Source organism: Crinia signifera, chromosome 19 (genome assembly GCF_055691185.1).
Source record: "Crinia signifera chromosome 19, ASM5569118v1, whole genome shotgun sequence".
In the NCBI taxonomy this organism is placed as follows: domain Eukaryota; kingdom Metazoa; phylum Chordata; class Amphibia; order Anura; family Myobatrachidae; genus Crinia; species Crinia signifera.
This window is the reverse complement of record NC_139226.1, coordinates 53,639,443-53,653,238: the sequence shown is the minus strand read 5'-3', so window position 1 is coordinate 53,653,238 and position 13,796 is coordinate 53,639,443.

Here is a 13,796-nt window from a genome sequence, read left to right as displayed (position 1 = left end):
TGATTGTGGATGTGATTGTGGATATGATGTGATTGTGGATGTGATGTGATTGTGGATGTGATGGGATGTGATTGTGGATGTGATGGTGGATGTGATGTGATGGGATGTGATTGTGGATGTTATGTGATTGTGGATGTGATGTGATTGTGGATGTGATTGTGGATGGGATGTGATTGTGGATGGGATGTGATTGTGGATGTGATGGGATGTGATGTGATTGTGGATGGGATGTGATTGTGGATGTGATGGGATGTGATGTGATTGTGGATGTGATTGTGGATGTGATGTGATGGGATTGTGGATGTGATGTGATGGTGGATGTGATGATGGATGTGATGATGTATGTGATGTGATTGTGGATGTGATGGTGCATGTGATGTGATTGTGGATGTGGATGTGATGTGATTGTGGATGTGATGGTGGATGTGATGTGATGGTGGATGTGATGTGATTGTGGATGTGATTGTGGATTTCATTGTGGATGTGATGTGATTGTGGATGTGATGTGATTGTGGATGTGATTGTGGACGTGGATGTGATTGTGGATGTGATTGTGAATGTGATGTGATTGTGGATGTGATGTGATTGTGGATGTGATGGGATGTGATTGTGAATGTGATGTGATTGTGGATGTGATGTGATTGTGCATGTGATGTGATTGTGGATGTGATGTGATTGTGGATGTGATGTGATTGTGGATGTGATGGGATGTGATGGTGGATGTGATGTGATGGTGGATGTGATGTGATGGTGGATGTGATGTGATGGTGGATGTGATGTGATTGTGGTTGTGATGGTGGATGTGTTGTGATGGTGGATGTGATGGTGGATGTGATGTGATGGTGGATGTGATGTGATTGTGGTTGTGATGGTGGATGTGATGTGATTATGGATGTGATTGTGGATGTGATGTGATGGTGGATGTGATGTGATTGTGGATGTGATGTGATGGTGGATGTGATTGTGGATGTGATGTGATTGTGGATGTGATGTGATTGTGGGTGTGATGGGATGTGATTGTGAATGTGATGTGATTGTGGATGTGATGTGATTGTGGATGTGATGTGATTGTGGATGTGATGGGATGTGATGTGATTGTGGATGGGATGTGATTGTGGATGTGATGTGATTGTGGACGTTATGGGATGTGATTGTGGATGTGATTGTGGATGTGATGGGATGTGATTGTGGATGTGATGGGATGTGATTGTGGATGTGATGGGATGTGATTGTGGATGGGATGTGATTGTGGATGTGATGTGATTGTGGATGTGATGGGATGTGATGTGATTGTGGATGTGATTGTGGATGTGATTGTGGATGTGATGTGATTGTGGATGTTATTGTGGATGGGATGTGATTGTGGATGTGATTGTGAATGTGATGTGATTGTGGATGTGATGTGATTGTGGATGTGATGGGATGTGATTGTGAATGTGATGTGATTGTGGATGTGATGTGATTGTGCATGTGATGTGATGTGATTGTGGATGTGATGTGATTGTGGATGTGATGGGATGTGATGGTGGATGTGATGGTGGATGTGATGTGATGGTGGATGTGATGTGATTGTGGTTGTGATGGTGGATGTGATGTGATGGTGGATGTGATGTGATTGTGGTTGTGATGGTGGATGTGATGTGATTATGGATGTGATTGTGGATGTGATGTGATGGTGGATGTGATGTGATTGTGGATGTGATGTGATGGTGGATGTGATTGTGGATGTGATGTGATTGTGGATGTGATGTGATTGTGGATGTGATGTGATTGTGGATGTGATGTGATTGTGGGTGTGATGGGATGTGATTGTGAATGTGATGTGATTGTGGATGTGATGTGATTGTGGATGTGATGTGATTGTGGATGTGATGGGATGTGATTGTGGATGTGATGTGATTGTGGATGGGATGTGATTGTGGATGTGATGTGATTGTGGACGTTATGGGATGTGATTGTGGATGTGATGGGATGTGATTGTGGATGGGATGTGATTGTGGATGTGATGGGATGTGATTGTGGATGGGATGTGATTGTGGATGTGATGGGATGTGATGTGATTGTGGATGTGATTGTGGATGTGATTGTGGATGTGATGTGATTGTGGATGTGATGGGATGTGATTGTGGATGTTATTGTGGATGGGATGTGATTGTGCATGTGATGTGATTGTGGATGTGATGTGATGTGATGGATGTGATTGTGGATGGGATGTGATTGTGGATGTGATGTGATTGTGGATGTGACGCTTTTGGGAGTGAAAGCCGGAACCGACGCAGAAAATGTTCCGGCCACAGCGTAATGGTTGAGGGGTGAAAGCCAAAAACGGAGCATGAGATGTTCCGGCCGCTGTGACGTTCTTATTTTCTACAAAAGTAAGTGAAAATTATCATTTTCACCTACATTGGCAGAAATGAAGTGATAATATATAGGCCCCATATATCACTTTCACACCATTGTACCCTATCACACTTGATTGGGATGTGGAAACTGGATCCGGCGAATAACTTGTCCATACAGTATGCAGCTATGTGCCTGGAGGATGAAAGCTGGAACCTGTGAATGAAATGTCACCGCCTTGGCAAGGTGCTTGGGGGTAAAGCCGGAACTGACGGATGAGATGTTCTGGCCACGGCGAGGTGTTTTTGGAACTGAAAGCTGGAACCGACGCATGAGATGTTCTGGACGCGACGGGATGCTTTTGGGAGTGAAAGCCGGAACCGACGCAGAAAATGTTCTGGTCACGGCGTAATGGTTGGGGGATGAAAGCCAAAAACAGTATGAGATGTTCCAGCCACTGTGAGGTACTTATTTTCTATAAAAGTAAGTGAAAATTATCATTTTCACCTACATTGGTAGAAATGAAGTGATAATATATAGGCCCCATACATCACTTTCACACCATTGTACCCTATCACACTTGACTGGGATGTGGAAACTGGATCCGGCGAATAACTTGTCCATATGCAGCTATGTGCCTGGAGGGTGAAAGCTGGAACCTGTGAATGAAATGTCACCGCCTTGGCAAGGTGATTTTGTGGGTGAAACCTGGAACCGGCACAAGAAATGTTCCGGCGTGATGGTTGGGCAGTGAAAGCCAGAACCGGCGCATGAGATGTACCGACTGCTGCAAGGTGCTTATTTTCTACAAAAGTAGGTGAAAATTGTTATTTTCACCTGCTTTGGTAAAAGAAAAGTGATAATTTTTAGACCCCATATACCACTTTCACACCGCTGTACCCTTTCACATTCGATTAGGGTGTGAAAACCGGAATCTGGGAATAACTTGTACGCAGCTATGTGCCTGGAGGGTAAAATCTGGAACCTGTGATGAAATGTTCCTGACTTAGCAAGGTGCTTGGGGGTTGAAGCCGGAACCGACGGATGAGATGTTCTGGCCGTGACGAGGTGCTTTTGGAAGTGAAAGCTGGAATCGACGCATGAGATGTTCTGGCATGCGACGAGGTGCTTTTGGGAGTGAAAGCCGGAACCGACGCAAGGAATGTTCCTGTCGCGGCGTGTGAGTTACTTATTTTCTACAAAAGTAGGTGAAAATTGTTATTTCCACCTACTTTGGTAAAAAAAATGTGATCATTTATAGGCCTCATATACCACTTTCACACCGCTGTACCCTTTCACATTAGATGAAGGTGTGAAAGCCGGAAACCGACGCATGAGATGTTCTGGCCTGCGACGGGATGCTTTTGGGAGTGAAAGCCAGAACCGACGCATGAGATGTTCTGGACGCGACGGGATGCTTTTGGGAGTGAAAGCCGGAACCGACGCATAAGATGTTCTGGCCTGCGACGAGATGCTTTTGGGAATGAAAGCTGGAACCGACGCAGAAAATGTTCCGGCTGCGGCGTGATGGTTGGGGGGTGAAAGCCAAAAACGGAGCATGAGATGTTTCGGCCGCTGTGTGGTACTGATTTTCTACAAAAGTAAGTGAAAATGATAAATTTCACCTACTTTTGTAGAAATTAAGTGATAATATATAGTCCCCATGAACCACTTTCACACCACTGTACCCTATCACACTTGATTGGGATGTGAAAACTGGATCCGGCAAATAACTTGTCCATATGCAGCTATGTGCCTGGAGGGTGAAAGCTGGAACCTGTGAATGAAATGTCACCGCCTTGGCAAGGTGCTTTTGTGGGTGAAACCTGGAACCGGCACAAGAAATGTTCCGGCGTGATGGTTGGGCAGTGAAAGCCAGAACCGGCGCATGAGATGTACCGACTGCTGCAAGGTACTTATTTTCTACAAAAGTAGGTGAAAATTGTTATTTTCACCTGCTTTGGTAAAAGAAAAGTGATAATTTTTAGACCCCATATACCACTTTCACACCGCTGTACCCTTTCACATTCGATTGGGGTGTGAAAACCGGAATCTGGGAATAACTTGTACGTAGCTATGTGCCTGGAGGGTAAAATCTGGAACCTGTGATGAAATGTTCCTGACTTAGCAAGGTGCTTGGGGGTTGAAGCCGGAACCGACGGATGAGATGTTCTGGCCGTGACGAGGGGCTTTTGGAAGGGAAAGCTGGAACCGACGCATGAGATGTTCTGGCCGCGACGGTATGCTTTTGGGAGTGAAAGCCGGAACCGACGCATGAGATGTTCTGGCACGCGACGAGGTGCTTTTGGGAGTGAAAGCCGGAAACGACGCAAGGAATGTTCCGGTCGCGGCGTGTGAGTTACTTATTTTCTACAAAAGTAGGTGAAAATTGTTATTTCCACCTACTTTGGTAAAAAAAAATGTGATCATTTATAGGCCTCATATACCACTTTCACACCGCTGTACCCTTTCACATTACATTAAGGTGTGAAAGCCGGAAACCGACGCATGAGATGTTCTGGCCTGCGACGAGGTGCTTTTGGGAGTGAAAGCCGGAACCGGTGCAGGAAATGTTATAACACTTGATTGGGGTGTGAAAACTGGATCTGGCGAATAACTTGTCCATATGCAGCTATGTGCCTGGAGGGTAAAAGCTGGAACCTGTGAATGAAATGTTCCCACCTTGGCAAGGTGCTTGGGAGGGGTTGAAGCCTGAACCGACGTATGAGATATTCTGGCTGCGACGAGGTGCTTTTGGGGGTGAAAGTTGGAACCAGCGCAATAAATGTTCTGGCCGCGGCGTGGTGTTTGGGGGTGAAAGCCGGAAGCGGCGCATGAAATGTTCCGGACGCGTTGAGGTGCTTTGGAGAGGTGCCAGATCTGGAGCATGAGATTGTCATGCTTTTGCGATGGGCTTGAAGGCGGGTGAAAGCCTAAACTGGCGCATGAGATGTTCCAGGCACTGTGAGGTGCTTTGGGGGGTGATAGTCCCTGACAGCTCCTCAAGACTGGCTGCTGCAGAGCACATACCCGGGGACCTGCTCAGTTTGTAAAACTGAATAACGGGTCCACAGTTAAGGGTCTAATATGTGCTGTAGCATGTATTTGCAATCACTGGGGCAGGAACTGATAAGGATGACTTGTGTTGTCTGTATAGTACTGCATTTATGTGTGTTACGATGTAAGACACATTATTAATAAATATGCATGTATGTCATGAACATATTATCGCGCCTCCTTCTTCTTTTTTTCAGGTAGACCTTCTCCACGAATGAATTGTGATGTCAACTACTTACCCAGCTACGTCTCTGGACTACTGTGACATCATTTTTACTACAGCATATTCCAAACGTCAAATTGCGGGAGCAGCTACCCACAACAGGTAAGCAGGCGCGATAATATCTTCATGGCATACATGTATATTTATCAAATATGTATGGTCTTCCTTAAATTATGTTTAAAGTTTGATGAATTGAGGTCCTTATATTATTTTATGCAGACAGCGAGCCAAATCAGGGCTGATATCAGTGCGGAAGATAGCAGTGATATTGTCTGCATTGCTTTTTTATTGAATGTCAGTAATACTTTTTTCTACTAAAGAAGGTGAAAATAATAAGTTTCACCTACTTTGGTAAAAAAAAAAGTGGTAATTTATAGGCCCCATATACCACTTTCACACCGCTGTACCCTTTCACATTTGATTGGGGTGTAAAAACCGGAACCGGCGAATAGCTTGTTATGTACGCGGCTATGTGCCTGGAGGGTAAAAGCTGGAACCTGTGAATGAAATGTTCCCACCTTGGCAAGGTGCTTGGGGGGTAAAGCCGGAACCGACGGATGAGATGTTCTGGCCACGACGAGGTGCTTTTGGGAGTGAAAGCCGGAACCGACGCATGAGATGTTCTGGCCTGCGACGAGATGCTTTTGGGAATGAAAGCTGGAACCGACGCAGAAAATGTTCCGGCTGCGGCGTGATGGTTGGGGGGTGAAAGCCAAAAACGGAGCATGAGATGTTTCGGCCGCTGTGACGTACTTATTTTCTACAAAAGTAAGTGAAAATGATCAATTTCACCTACTTTGGTAGAAATAAAGTGATAATATATAGTCCCCATAAACCACTTTCACACCACTGTACCCTATCACACTTGATTGGGATGTGAAAACTGGATCCGGCAAATAACTTGTCCATATGCAGCTATGTTCCTGGAGGGTGAAAGCTGGAACCTGTGAATGAAATGTCACCGCCTTGGCAAGGTGCTTTTGTGGGTGAAACCTGGAACCGGCACAAGAAATGTTCCGGCGTGATGGTTGGGCAGTGAAAGCCGGAACCGGCGCATGAGATGTACCGACTGCTGCAAGGTACTTATTTTCTACAAAAGTAGGTGAAAATTGTTATTTTCACCTCCTTTGGTAAAAAAAAATGATAATTTTTAGACCCCATATACCACTTTCACACCGCTGTACCCTTTCACATTCGATTGGGGTGTGAAAACCGGAATCTGGGAATAACTTGTACGCAGCTATGTGCCTGGAGGGTAAAATCTGGAACCTGTGATGAAATGTTCCTGACTTAGCAAGGTGCTTGGGGGTTGAAGCCGGAACCGACGGATGAGATGTTCTGGCCGTGACGAGGTGCTTTTGGAAGTGAAAGCTGGAACCAACGCATGAGGTGTTCTGGCCGCGACGGGATGCTTTTGGGAGTGAAAGCCAGAACCGACGCATGAGATGTTCTGGACGCGACGGGATGCTTTTGGGAGTGAAAGCCGGAACCGACGCATAAGATGTTCTGGCCTGCGACGAGATGCTTTTGGGAATGAAAGCTGGAACCGACGCAGAAAATGTTCCGGCTGCGGCGTGATGGTTGGGGGGTGAAAGCCAAAAACGGAGCATGAGATGTTTCGGCCGCTGTGTGGTACTTATTTTCTACAAAAGTAAGTGAAAATGATAAATTTCACCTACTTTGGTAGAAATGAAGTGATAATATATAGTCCCCATAAACCACTTTCACACCACTGTTCCCTATCACACTTGATTGGGATGTGAAAACTGGATCCGGCAAATAACTTGTCCATATGCAGCTATGTGCCTGGAGGGTGAAAGCTGGAACCTGTGAATGAAATGGTACTGTCTTGGCAAGGTGCTTTTATGGGTGAAACCTGGAACCGGTGAAAGGAATGTTCCAGTAGCGGCGTGGTGGTTTGGCGGTGAAAGCCGAAACCGGCGCATGAGATGTACCGGCTGCTGTGAGGTACTTATTTTCTACAAAAGTAGGTGAAAATTGTTATTTCCACCTTCTTTGGTAAAAAAAATGTGATCATTTATAGGCCCCATATATTACTTACACACCGCTGTACCCTTTCACATTCGATTGGGGTGTGAAAATCGGAACCTGGGAATAATTTGTTCCGTACACGGCTATGTGCCTGGAGGGTAAAAGCTGGAACCTGTGAATGAAATGTTCCCGACTTGGCAAGCTGCTTGGGGGGTTAAGCCAGAACCGACGGATGAGATGTTCTGGACGCGACGGGATGCTTTTGGGAGTGAAAGCCGGAACCGACGCAGAAAATGTTCCGGCCACGGCGTAATGGTTGAGGGGTGAAAGCCAAAAACGGAGCATGAGATGTTCCGGCCGCTGTGACGTTCTTATTTTCTACAAAAGTAAGTGAAAATTATCATTTTCACCTACATTGGCAGAAATGAAGTGATAATATATAGGCCCCATATATCACTTTCACACCATTGTACCCTATAACACTTGATTGGGATGTGGAAACTGGATCCGGCGAATAACTTGTCCATACAGTATGCAGCTATGTGCCTGGAGGGTGAAAGCTGGAACCTGTGAATGAAATGTCACCGCCTTGGCAAGGTGCTTGGGGGTAAAGCCGGAACCAACGGATGAGATGTTCTGGCCGCGGCGAGGTGTTTTTGGAACTGAAAGCTGGAACCGACGCATGAGATGTTCTGGACGCGACGGGATGCTTCTGGAAGTGAAAGCCGGAACCGACGCAGAAAATGTTCTGGCCACGGCGTAATGTTTGGGGGATGAAAGCCAAAAACAGTATGAGATGTTCCAGCCACTGTGAGGAACTTATTTTCTATAAAAGTAAGTGAAAATTATCATTTTCACCTACATTGGTAGAAATGAAGTGATAATATATAGGCCCCATACATCACTTTCACACCATTGTACCCTATTCACACTTGATTGGGATGAGGAAACTGAATCCGGCGAATAACTTGTCCATATGCAGCTATGTGCCTGGAGGGTGAAAGCTGGAACCTGTGAATGAAATGTCACCGCCTTGGCAAGGTGCTTTTGTGTGTGAAACCTGGAACCGGCACAAGAAATGTTCCGGCGTGATGGTTGGGCAGTGAAAGCCAGAACCGGCGCATGAGATGTACCGACTGCTGCAAGGTACTTATTTTCTACAAAAGTAGGTGAAAATTGTTATTTTCACCTGCTTTGGTAATAGAAAAGTGATAATTTTTAGACCCCATATACCACTTTCACACCGCTGTACCCTTTCACATTCGATTGGGGTGTGAAAACCGGAATCTGGGAATAACTTGTACGCAGCTATGTGCCTGGAGAGTAAAATCTGGAACCTGTGATGAAATGTTCCTGACTTAGCAAGGTGCTTGGGGGTTGAAGCCGGAACCGACGGATGAGATGTTCTGGCCGTGACGAGGTGCTTTTGGAAGTGAAAGCTGGAACCGACGCATGAGATGTTCTGGCCGCGACGGTATGCTTTTGGGAGTGAAAGCCGGAACCGACGCATGAGATGTTCTGGCACACGACGAGGTGCTTTTGGGAGTGAAAGCCAGAACCGACGCAAGGAATGTTCCGGTCGCGGCGTGTGAGTTACTTATTTTCTACAAAAGTAGGTGAAAATTGTTATTTCCACCTACTTTGGTAAAAAAAATTTGATCATTTATAGGCCTCATATACCACTTTCACACCGCTGTACCCTTTCACATTAGATTAAGGTGTGAAAGCCGGAAACCGACGCATGAGATGTTCTGGCCTGCGACGAGGTGCTTTTGGGAGTGAAAGCCGGAACCGGTGCAGGAAATGTTATAACACTTGATTGGGGTGTGAAAACTGGATCAGGCGAATAACTTGTCCATATGCAGCTATGTGCCTGGAGGGTAAAAGCTGGAACCTGTAAATGAAATGTTCCCACCTTGGCAAGGTGCTTGGGAGGGGTTGAAGCCTGAACCGACGTATGAGATATTCTGGCTGCGACGAGGTGCTTTTGGGGGTGAAAGTTGGAACCGGCGCAATAAATGTTCTGCCCGCGGCGTGGTGTTTGGGGGGTGAAAGCCGGAAGCGGCGCATGAAATGTTCCGGCCGCGTTGAGGTGCTTTGGAGAGGTGCCAGATCCGGCGCATGAGATTGTCATGCTTTTGCGATGGGCTTGAAGGCGGGTGAAAGCCTAAACTGGCGCATGAGATGTTCCAGGCACTGTGAGGTGCTTTGGGGGGTGATAGTCCCTGACAGCTCCTCAAGACTGGCTGCTGCAGAGCACATACCCGGGGACCTGCTCAGTTTGTAAAACTGAGTAACGGGTCCACAGTTAAGGGTCTAATATGTGCTGTAGCATGTATTTGCAATCACTGGGGCAGGAACTGAAAAGGATGACTTGTGTTGTCTGTATAGTACTGCATTTATGTGTGTTACGATGTAAGACACATTATTAATAAAGATGCATGTATGTCATGAACATGTTATCGCGCCTCCTTCTTATTTTTTTCAGGTAGACCTTCTCCACGAATGAATTGTGATGTCAACTACTTACCCAGCTACGTCTCTGGACTACTGTGACATCATTTTTACGACAGCATATTCCAAACGTCAAATTGCAGGAGCAGCTACCCACAACAGGTAAGCAGGCGCGATAATATCTTCCTGGCATACATGTATATTTATCAAATATGTATGGTCTTCCTTAAATTATGTTTAAAGTTTGATGAATTGAGGTCCTTATATTATTTTATGCAGACAGCGAGCCAAATCAGGGCTGATATCAGTGCGGGAGATAGCAGTGATATTGTCTGCATTGCTTTTTTATTGAATGTCAGTAATACTTTTTTCTACTGAAGTAGGTGAAAATAATAATTTTCACCTACTTTGGTAAAAAAAAAAAGTGATAATTTATAGGCCCCATATACCACTTTCACACCGCTGTACCCTTTCACATTTGATTGGGGTGTGAAAACCTGAACCGGCGAATAGCTTGTTATGTACGCGGCTATGTGCCTGGAGGGTAAAAGCTGGAACCTGTGAATGAAATGTTCCCACCTTGGCAAGGTGCTTGGGGGGTAAAGCCGGAACCGACGGATGAGATGTTCTGGCCGCGGCGAGGTGTTTTTGGAACTGAAAGCTGGAACCGACGCATGAGATGTACCGACTGCTGCAAGGTACTTATTTTCTACAAAAGTAGGTGAACATTTTTATTTTCACCTGCTTTGGTAAAAGAAAGTGATAATTTTTAGACCCCATATACCACTTTCACACCGCTGTACCCTTTCACATTCGATTTGGGTGTGAAAACCGGAATCTGGGAATAACTTGTACGCAGCTATGTGCCTGGAGGGTAAAATCTGGAACCTGTGATGAAATGTTCCTGACTTAGCAAGGTGCTTGGGGGTTGAAGCCGGAACCGACGGATGAGATGTTCTGGCCGTGACGAGGGGCTTTTGGAAGTGAAAGCTGGAACCGACGCATGAGATGTTCTGGCCGCGACGGTATGCTTTTGGGAGTGAAAGCCAGAACCGACGCATGAGATGTTCTGGCACGCGACGAGGTGCTTTTGGGAGTGAAAGCCGGAACCGATGCAAGGAATGTTCCGGTCGCGGCGTGTGAGTTACTTATTTTCTACAAAAGTAGGTGAAAATTGTTATTTCCACCTACTTTGGTAAAAAAAATGTGATCATTTATAGGCCCCATATACCACTTTCACACCACTGTACCCTTTCACATTAGATTAAGGTGTGAAAGCCGGAAACCGACGCATGAGATGTTTTGGCCCGCGACGAGGTGCTTTTTGGAGTGAACCGGTGCAGGAAATGTTATAACACTTGATTGGGGTGTGAAAACTGGATCAGGCGAATAACTTGTCCATATGCAGCTATGTGCCTGGAGGGTAAAAGCTGGAACCTGTGAATGAAATGTTCCCACCTTGGCAAGGTGCTTGGGAGGGGTTGAAGCCTGAACCGACGTATGAGATATTCTGGCTGCGACGAGGTGCTTTTGGGGGTGAAAGTTGGAACCGGCGCAATAAATGTTCTGCCCGCGGCGTGGTGTTTGGGGGGTGAAAGCCGGAAGCGGCGCATGAAATGTTCCGGCCGCGTTGAGGTGCTTTGGAGAGGTGCCAGATCCGGCGCATGAGATTGTCATGCTTTTGCGATGGGCTTGAAGGCGGGTGAAAGCCTAAACTGGCGCATGAGATGTTCCAGGCACTGTGAGGTGCTTTGGGGGGTGATAGTCCCTGACAGCTCCTCAAGACTGGCTGCTGCAGAGCACATACCCGGGGACCTGCTCAGTTTGTAAAACTGAGTAACGGGTCCACAGTTAAGGGTCTAATATGTGCTGTAGCATGTATTTGCAATCACTGGGGCAGGAACTGATAAGGATGACTTGTGTTGACTGTATAGTACTGCATTTATGTGTGTTACGATGTAAGACACATTATTAATAAATATGCATGTATGTCATGAACATGTTATCGCGCCTCCTTCTTATTTTTTTCAGGTAGACCTTCTCCACGAATGAATTGTGATGTCAACTACTTACCCAGCTACGTCTCTGGACTACTGTGACATCATTTTTACTACAGCATATTCCAAACGTCAAATTGCAGGAGCAGCTACCCACAACAGGTAAGCAGGCGCGATAATATCTTCCTGGCATACATGTATATTTATCAAATATGTATGGTCTTCCGTAAATTATGTTTAAAGTTTGATGAATTGAGGTCCTTATATTATTTTATGCAGACAGCGAGCCAAATCAGGACTTATATCAGTGCGAGAGATAGCAGTGATATTGTCTGCATTGCTTTTTTATTGAATGTCAGTAATACTTTTTTCTACTAAAGTAGGTGAAAATAATAATTTTCACCTACTTTGGTAAAAAAAAAAGTGATAATTTATAGGCCCCATATACCCCTTTCACACCGCTGTACCCTTTCACATTTGATTGGGGTGTGAAAACCGGAACCGGCGAATAGCTTATGTACGACTACGCGGCTATGTGCCTGGAGGGTAAAAGCTGGAACCTGTGAATGAAATGTTCCCACCTTGGCAAGGTGCTTGGGGGGTAAAGCCGGAACCGACGGATGAGATGTGCTGGCCACGACGAGGTTCTTTTGGGAGTGAAAGCCAGAACCGACACATGAGATGTTCTGGCCTGCGACGAGATGCTTTTGGGAATGAAAGCTGGAACCGAAGCAGAAAATGTTCCAGCTGCGGCGTGATGGTTGGGGGGGTGAAAGCCAAAAACGGAGCATGAGATGTTTCGGCCGCTGTGAGGTACTTATTTTCTACAAAAGTAAGTGAAAATGATCAATTTCACCTACTTTGGTAGAAATGAAGTGATAATATATAGTCCCCATAAACCACTTTCACACCACTGTACCCTATCACACTTGATTGGGAAGTGAAAACTGGATCCGGCAAATAACTTGTCCATATGCAGCTATGTGCCTGGAGGGTGAAAGCTGGAACCTGTGAATGAAATGTCACCGCCTTGGCAAGGTGCTTTTGTGGGTGAAACTTGGAACCGGCACAAGAAATGTTCTGGCGTGATGGTTGGGCAGTGAAAGCCGGAACCGGCGCATGAGATGTACCGACTGCTGCAAGGTACTTATTTTCTACAAAAGTAGATGAAAATTGTTATTTTCACCTACTTTGGTAAAAAAAAAGTGATAATTTTTAGACCCCATATACCACTTTCACACCGCTGTACCCTTTCACATTCGATTGGGGTGTGAAAACCGGAATCTGGGAATAACTTGTACGCAGCTATGTGCCTGGAGGGTAAAATCTGGAACCTGTGATGAAATGTTCCTGACTTAGCAAGGTGCTTGGGGGTTGAAGCCGGAACCGACGGATGAGATGTTCTGGCCGTGACGAGGTGCTTTTGGAAGTGAAAGCTGGAACCGACGCATGAGATGTTCTGGCCGCGACGGTATGCTTTTGGGAGTGAAAGCCGGAACCGACGCATGAGATGTTCTGGCACGCGACGATGTGCTTTTGGGAGTGAAAGCCGGAACTGACGCAAGGAATGTTCCGGTCGCGGCGTGTGAGTTATTTATTTTCTACAAAAGTAGGTGAAAATTGTTATTTCCACCTACTTTGGTAAAAAAAAAATGTGTTCATTTATAGGCCCCATATACCACTTTCACACCACTGTACCCTTTCACATTAGATTGGGGTGTGAAAGCCGGAAA